Source organism: Chiloscyllium punctatum, chromosome 2 (assembly GCF_047496795.1).
Source record: "Chiloscyllium punctatum isolate Juve2018m chromosome 2, sChiPun1.3, whole genome shotgun sequence".
Classification (NCBI taxonomy): Eukaryota; Metazoa; Chordata; class Chondrichthyes; order Orectolobiformes; family Hemiscylliidae; genus Chiloscyllium; species Chiloscyllium punctatum.
Genome location: NC_092740.1, coordinates 112,102,860 through 112,110,307, shown reverse-complemented (window position 1 = coordinate 112,110,307; position 7,448 = coordinate 112,102,860).

The following is a 7,448-nucleotide window of genomic DNA, read 5'->3' as shown; positions in this document are numbered from 1 at the left end:
GGGTGCTGGTAGGTGGAACTAGAATGTGTTGGGATATCTAGTCGGCATGGACAAGTTGGACTGAAGGGTCTGTTTCTGTGCTTTACATCTCTATGACTCTATGATAAGAGTTGTTGGATTGGTGTCTCCTTTTAATACCTATGTATTGTCCAATGTTTTATTTCTATGTACATTCTTTCAATATTGGCTAGCACACATTTAAATTCTCCTTAAAACCTTGTCCACTAATATGGGATAAATGGTCTGTTATCTTTTTCAAAGGGGCGACCCATATTTCTATCAGTTAATATTGTTTCTCTCAAAACTGAAAGATAATTGTGACTGGAACTCAAAGAGTTCCCTGCTTTTTCTGACCAACGTTCCAAGTTCTTTTAGAATCTATTTTTTTCATCTCCTGCAGTATGTGTCTGGACATGTTATTATTGTGGGACTGCAATGAATAATGTCATTATACTGTCTAACTGTTTTATGTGTCTTGACCTTGAAACTACTGGGAAAGTAGTCTCTGGCCGGGTTAATAGCAATATTTTCTGTTTTCCTGGCTGCTGGAAAATCTCAATGTTGTACTGCTGAAGTACATCTAAAGATTTTTGATTCGCCTGTTTGGCTATAGTTGTCTATAGTAGATATAATCTGGAAATGCTTGTATCCAGGCCCAAATTTCAGAAGGGTCCTCCTGGGTTTTTGCATTTGATTTCTTTGAATATGCACTTGGCTGTGACATCTTTAGAATTGCTGCTTTGAAGACTTTTTTTGAGGTGGACCTGTCACAAAGTGAAGTAAAAACAGAAATTGCTGGAAAAGTGGAAATGGAGTGCAGATAGAGAGAAGAAAACAAAATTAGGCAGGCAAAGGATTGTTAATAGTAAACCAGGGAAGAACAAAAGCTAGGGAAGTCATAATGGGGACAATGAGAGGATGAAAATGGACTGTGCTAAAAGCACCCCATGTCGTGACAGGCCTTGGGTGTGGATATGGGTAAAGGACACGGAAGGGGGGTAATCAGGTTGTAATTATCGAACTGATATTGAGTCCTAAAGGCTGCAATTTCCTCAAGTGAATGATGAAATGTTGTTCCTCCAGCTTGTGCTGAGCATCACTGGAGCATTTCAGTGGGCCCAAAACAAAAATGTTAGCCAGGGAACACTGTGATGTGTCGAAGTGGCTGGCCACTGGAGGCCCAGGGTCAGTTTTGCGGACAGAACAGAAGTGTTCTGTAAAGTGGTCACCCAGCCTACGATTCATAGCCCCAGTGAAGAGGACACGCAATGTAAGCAGCAAATATAGGAAACTAGAGTGAAGTCCAGTAAATCGTCACTTCACCTGGAAGGTGTGTCTGGGAACTTGGGTAGTCGTAGAGTCATAGAGATAGGCCCTTCAGCCCAAACTCGTCCTGCTGACAAGAACATCCGTCTGCACTAACCTCATTTCCCTGCAGTTGGCCGATATCCTTCTAATCCTTTCATATCTGTGTATTTGTCCAAATGTCTTTTAAATGTGTCAATGTATCTGTCTCAAACACTTTTGCTGGCAGTTCATTCCATATGCGTACCACCCTCTCTGTAAAACATTGCCCTCATGTTCCCTTTCATTCTTTTCTCTCTAACCTGAAACTGATGCCCTCAATTTCCCAACCCTGGGAAAAAGACTGAGTGCATTCACCCTATCCATGTCTCTCATGATCTTAAACACTTCGATAACATCCCACCTTAGTCTCCAACACTGTAAATAAAAAAAAATCCTAGCTTGTTCAACCTGTCCCTACAACTCAGACTGTTGAGTCCAGGCAACATCCTTGCAAATTTTTAATGCACTTTTTCCAGTTTAGTAACATCCTTCCTACAACAAGGTGACCAAAACTGAACACAATACTCCAAGTGTGGCCTCACCAACATCCTGCATAACTGGAACATAACTTCCCATCTTCTGTACTCAATGGCCTGGCTGATGAAAGCCAATGTGCCAAGATCCTTCTTCACTGCCCCGTCTAGCTGTGGCTCCACTTTCAGAGAACTGTGAACCTGAACTCCAAGATCCCTCTGTTCTACTGCACTCATTAAGGCCCTGCTTCACCATGAAACACCTACCTTGATTTTGCTTTCTAAAATGATAGACCTCACACTTAGCTATATTAAAAGCAATTTGTCATGTCTCAACATAGCTCCCCAGCTGGTCAAGGTCCTATGCAATTTTTGATAATCTTCCTCATTGTCCACGACACTGCCTATTTTAGTGTCATCAGCAAACTTGTATCAATGATTTGGATGAGAATGTACAGATAACAAACAGCAATGGGCCTAGCACCGATGCCTGAGGCGTTACAGGCCTTGTTACAGACCTTCAGTCTGACAATTATCCTTCCTCTATTACCTCTGCTTCCTACCATCAAGCTAATTTTGTATTCAATTTGCCAGTTCCCTTGGATTCCATGTGATCTAACCTTACAGAGCAGCCTACCATGTGGAACCTTATCAAAGGCCTTACCAAAATCCTTACTACATCCACCGCCCTGCCCTTGTCCACCTTCCTGGTCACCTCATCAAAGAGCTCTAACAAATTTGTGAGGCATGATCTCCAACTCACAAAGCCATGCTGACTACTCCTAATCAAACCCTGACTTCCCAAATGCATATATCTCTTATCCCTCAGAATCTTCTCAAATAACTTACCCACCACAGATGCAAAGTTTACTAGTGTATAGTTTCCAGGCTTTTATTTTCACCCTTCTTGAATAATGGCACAACATTTGCTACCCCTCCAGTCTTTTGAGACCTCACTCATGGCTAACAATGATGCAAAAATATTGGCCAGAGGTCCCATAGTTTCTTCTCTAGCCTTTTGAAGTGTTCTTCGATATATCTGGTCAGGAACAGGAGATTTATTCACCTTCATACATTTTAATATATCCAACATCTCTTGCACTGTGATACAGACTTCTTCCAAGGTTTCACCGCTAACTTCCCCAAATTTCCAAGCCTTCACGTTTTTCTCTATGGAAAACACAGAGGAGAAATAATCATTGAGAATCTCACCCTCTACTGCAGTTCTACACGTACATCTCCACTTTGGTTCACTTTAGTGAGGAGGGAGGAGGGGAACAGGTAGGTGTTGCACCTTCTGCGATAGACCAAATGCTATATGGGATATGGAGAGGTGTTGGGCATAGAGGAGGAGTTGGCTAAAGTGTTCTGGTGGCAATGGCCTCTGTGGAATGCTGACAAGGGAGGGGAGGGGAATATATGTCCAGTGGTGCCTGGAAGTTGAGAAATGGTGGCTTCTGATCCTTTGGATGTGAAGGCTGGTGGGGTGGAAGATGAGAACTGGGGGCCCTATCATTTTTGAGGGATGGAAAAGAAAGGGTGAGATCAGAATTGCAGCTAAGGGCTCTGTTAATCAATCCTAAGTTAGGGAAAAATATGGATGTTTCTGAGGCCTCCCAGCAGAAGGTGGCATCATCAGAACAGATATGACAGAGATGGAGAAACTCGGAGAATGGAATGGAGTCTTTACAGGAAGCAGGATGTGAGGATGCACGATCCAGGTATCTGTGGGAGTTGATGGGTTTTAGTGGATAGGAGTGGCCAACTTATATTAGAAATGGAAACAGAGATGGGAAGGAAGGGACAGGAGGAGTCAGAGATGGACCAGATGAAGTTGAAAGATTAGAAATCCTGCAGTATGGATTCAGGCCCTTCGGACCAACAAGTCCACACTGACCATCCGAATAGTAACCCACCCAAACTCATTCCTCTATCCAATAATTACCCCTGACTAATGAATGTAATACTATGGACAATTTAGCATGGCTAATTCACCTAATCTGCACATCTTTAGATTGTGGGAGGAAACCAGAGCACTCAGAGGAAACCCACACTGACACGGGGAGAATGTGCAAACTCCACACAGACAGTCATCCAAGGCAGGAATCGAACCCAGGCTCCTGGCATTGTGAGGCAGCAGTGCTAAACACTGAGTCACCATGCCACCCATAAGTGGAAAACAGGATTTAAGTCAGAAATGAAATTGATTAATTTTTCCAATTCCAAATGAGGGATGCAGCACCAATGATGTAATTGAGAAAGAATTGTGGGAAGGGGCCCGAGTAAGATTGGAACAGGAAAGTTCCCTGTCCCCCACAAACAGACAGGAACAACTGGGATCCATATGGGACTTTGACCTGAAGAACCTGAGATGAGTTAAAGGAGAAGTTAGCCAAAGTGAGGATGAGCTCAGCTGGGGGATAGTTCAGGGCCATCTTTCCAGGAAGAAGTGGAAAGCCCTAAAGCCATCCTGTGAGGGGGTGATGTGTAGGGGGATTGCACCTCCATGGTGAAGAGGAGGCAGCTGGCGCCTGCAAGCTAGAAATTCGAAACTGATGTAAAGCATCAAAAGATTCATGAGCGTACATGGGAAGGCACTGGAGAAGGGGAGAAAAAAAGGAAGAAAAAGATAGGAAGAGACAAGTTCGGTGTGGCAAGAACAGGCAGAAACAATGGGCTTGCACCAATGCAGTCCTGGTTGTGAGTTTTGTGAATAAGGTAGAAGTGGGCTGTTTGGGGTTGGGGTCTATGAGCTGGGGTCGAGACCCCCAGCTGAGATGAAAATGGTGACAGTCATGGACACAATAGCCTGATGTTCGATGGTGAGGTCATGATTCGAGGGAGGGGATAGGAGGAGGTGTCCAATAGCTAGCTCTCAGCCTCTATAATCTAGAGGTCAGTATGTCAGGCTACAGCAGCGCCATCTTTGTCAGCAGGCTTGATGACAAAGTTGGGGTTGGATCTGAGAGCACTGAGTGCAGTCAGTTCAGAGGGAGATTGGCTCGAATAGGTGAGGGGAGCAACGACATTAGGCGACTGGTTTCACATTGCCAGTTCTCAATGAACAGACCGAATGCAAGTAAAAGGCCAGAAAGAGGGATCTAAGTGGAGAGAGAGTGTTGGAAGTAGGTGAAGGGGTTTATGGGATGAGGAGAGCTTTCATATCCAAACAATGGACATAGAGGCAAAGGCTACGCAAGAAACGTTCAATATGTTGTTTTGCCTGAAATTAATCGAGGTGGGGATATTGGGTGATAAAACTAAGACCTCTGCAGAATCCAGAATGTTCAGCATCAGAGAGCAGAAGGTTGAAAGGGATTGTGTGTACCCAACAAGAGGTGGGGTTAGAAGAAGGGATGGAGTCCGAGGGAAGGGGAGGGGAGGAAGGTTCTGGAGCAGTGTGGGTATCTCTGAGTTGTTGCAGCTTGCATTCCTTAATGTCTGAAAGAAAAATGAGAGGTTTCTTGTCAGAGTGTTGAATGAGCCGAAGAATGAACTGCAACCAGGGGCAGGACAGATCTGAGATAGCGTAAGGCAGTGTTGATGGAGAGAGAGGTTGAGAGTGTACTTATGGTGGTGTATGGCATTGAGTATTTTGCGATGAGAGCAGCTGTCTGAGGAATGTTGTACATCACGGAGATAACTGTGATCCTGGGTGGATTCAAAACACGAAGGATGAAACTTCAGCGTGAAACCACTTGGCATGAGGTTGAGCTGGAGGCAGACACTGAGGAATGAGATGTTGCTGTTGAATCAAGGTTTGGCAAAACACCTTATCAGACACTAGACAGGAAAGGAAAGTAACATGGGGCAAAAGAAGAAAAATTAAAATTAAAACTCTGCAAGAAAGAAGAACAGAACGTCTTCAAGGTGAGCATAGCTGAAGGAGATGTGGCAGTGAATTAAGACTAAAATAAAACACATAACTGCACCAATGGAGCTGTTTCTGCAATGTGTTATATGTCAATCCCGGATGAATGAATAACTTACTCAATTTGGTCTCAGTTAGGAAGCAAGCAATAAGCTGTGTCTCTGAGTGCTGCTGATGTCTTGATGCCTCACATAAATGTTTCATTAGATTTCTACTAAATAGGTAGCAAGTAAATCCAATGAGTCCTTGAACTTCGGGGGCGGCACGGTGGCACAGTGGTTAGCACTGCTACCTCACAGCACCAGAGACCCGGGTTCAAATCCTGCCTCAGGCGACTGACTGTGTGGAGTTTGCACGTTCTCCCCGTGTCTGCGTGGGTTTCCTCCGGATGCTCCAGTTTCCTCCCACAGTCCAAAGATGTGCAGGTTAGGTGAATTGCCCATGCTAAATTGCCCGTCGTGTTAGGTAAGGGGTAAATGTAGGGTTATGGGTGGGTTGCGCTTCGGCGGGTCGGTGTGGACTTGTTGGGCCGAAGGGCCTGTTTCCACACTGTAAGTAATCTAATCTTAAAAAAAGTAATCTAATCCTGCTTGGATTTACCTAAAACTTTGAGGGTTAGACCATGGTCTCTATTAAGAGATCCAATAACCTCAAGTTTATTATATCTTTGTATAATTTTGGATTACTCTCATGAGATCTTTGCACAAAGTGGAATTCTACCATAAATATCCTGAGCCATGAGTGGGTTTAATAATGGAAGCTAATGTATGTTAACAAAATAACCTCCCAGAAAGGGAAAAATCCACATTGTTTGATTTCAAAATTAGGATGATAAAGCAGTTTTATTCTGAAAGAAATTAACTATGTAAATTGTTCGAGGCCTTGGGCCCAAATGATCTGTGACAAATTGCTCATTATGTTAGTATCCTTTGGGGTAAAATTCTTCATTACTGTTATCGGTAGCACTGACTTTGAAGAAATTGCATTAAAGCTGAAGGTTCTTTCTGGAAGCTTTAGTTTCAACTTGAACTGAGACCTGATATCTTACTCCTCTGCGTGTTCTCAATTAGGGAACACATGGCTCCCAGGTACAAACGAGCAGACAACATTGATGACTGCTCTGTGACCCTTTTTAGTTGTCCCATAATTTTCAGAGTTCTTCCTGAGGGTGCAGCAGAGTACATTCAATTTTCATATAAGGAACTCGGCATGTCCTTGAATGCTGCCAAACAGAACTATTTTATACTGCACTTTGTCAGTCAAATATTTTATCTCTCAAATTGGTTGAACAAAAGACACTGGAATAAAGTACAATGTTTCCCACACCTGACCAAACACCTCTCTCAAGAAATCACTATTGACAAGGAGAGCCAACACTGGATCAGCCACGTTAATTCAGTCTTCTACAAAGTACGCCAGCAGTGACTGTTTGATGATAAAGAGAGTTTGCAGACCAACAAAGATCATAGTGTATAGAGCAGTTTATATTATCACACTTCTGTACACCAGTGAGGCTGGGATTGTGTATCAGCAACATGTAAAAATTACATTTGTAATATCTCCTCCAGATTCAGAGGGAGGTCTGTCTAACATAACCCGACTGTCTTTCTTGAAGCCAGTTAAGACAAAATTTCTACAAGATCAATTTTGATGGACACTCTGTTGAAAATCTACACCACTATCAGACTCTGCACTTTCAATTCTCAAAACAGTCAGTGTCCTGGGGTGGATAGACAAAATATTGCAAAGACACTACA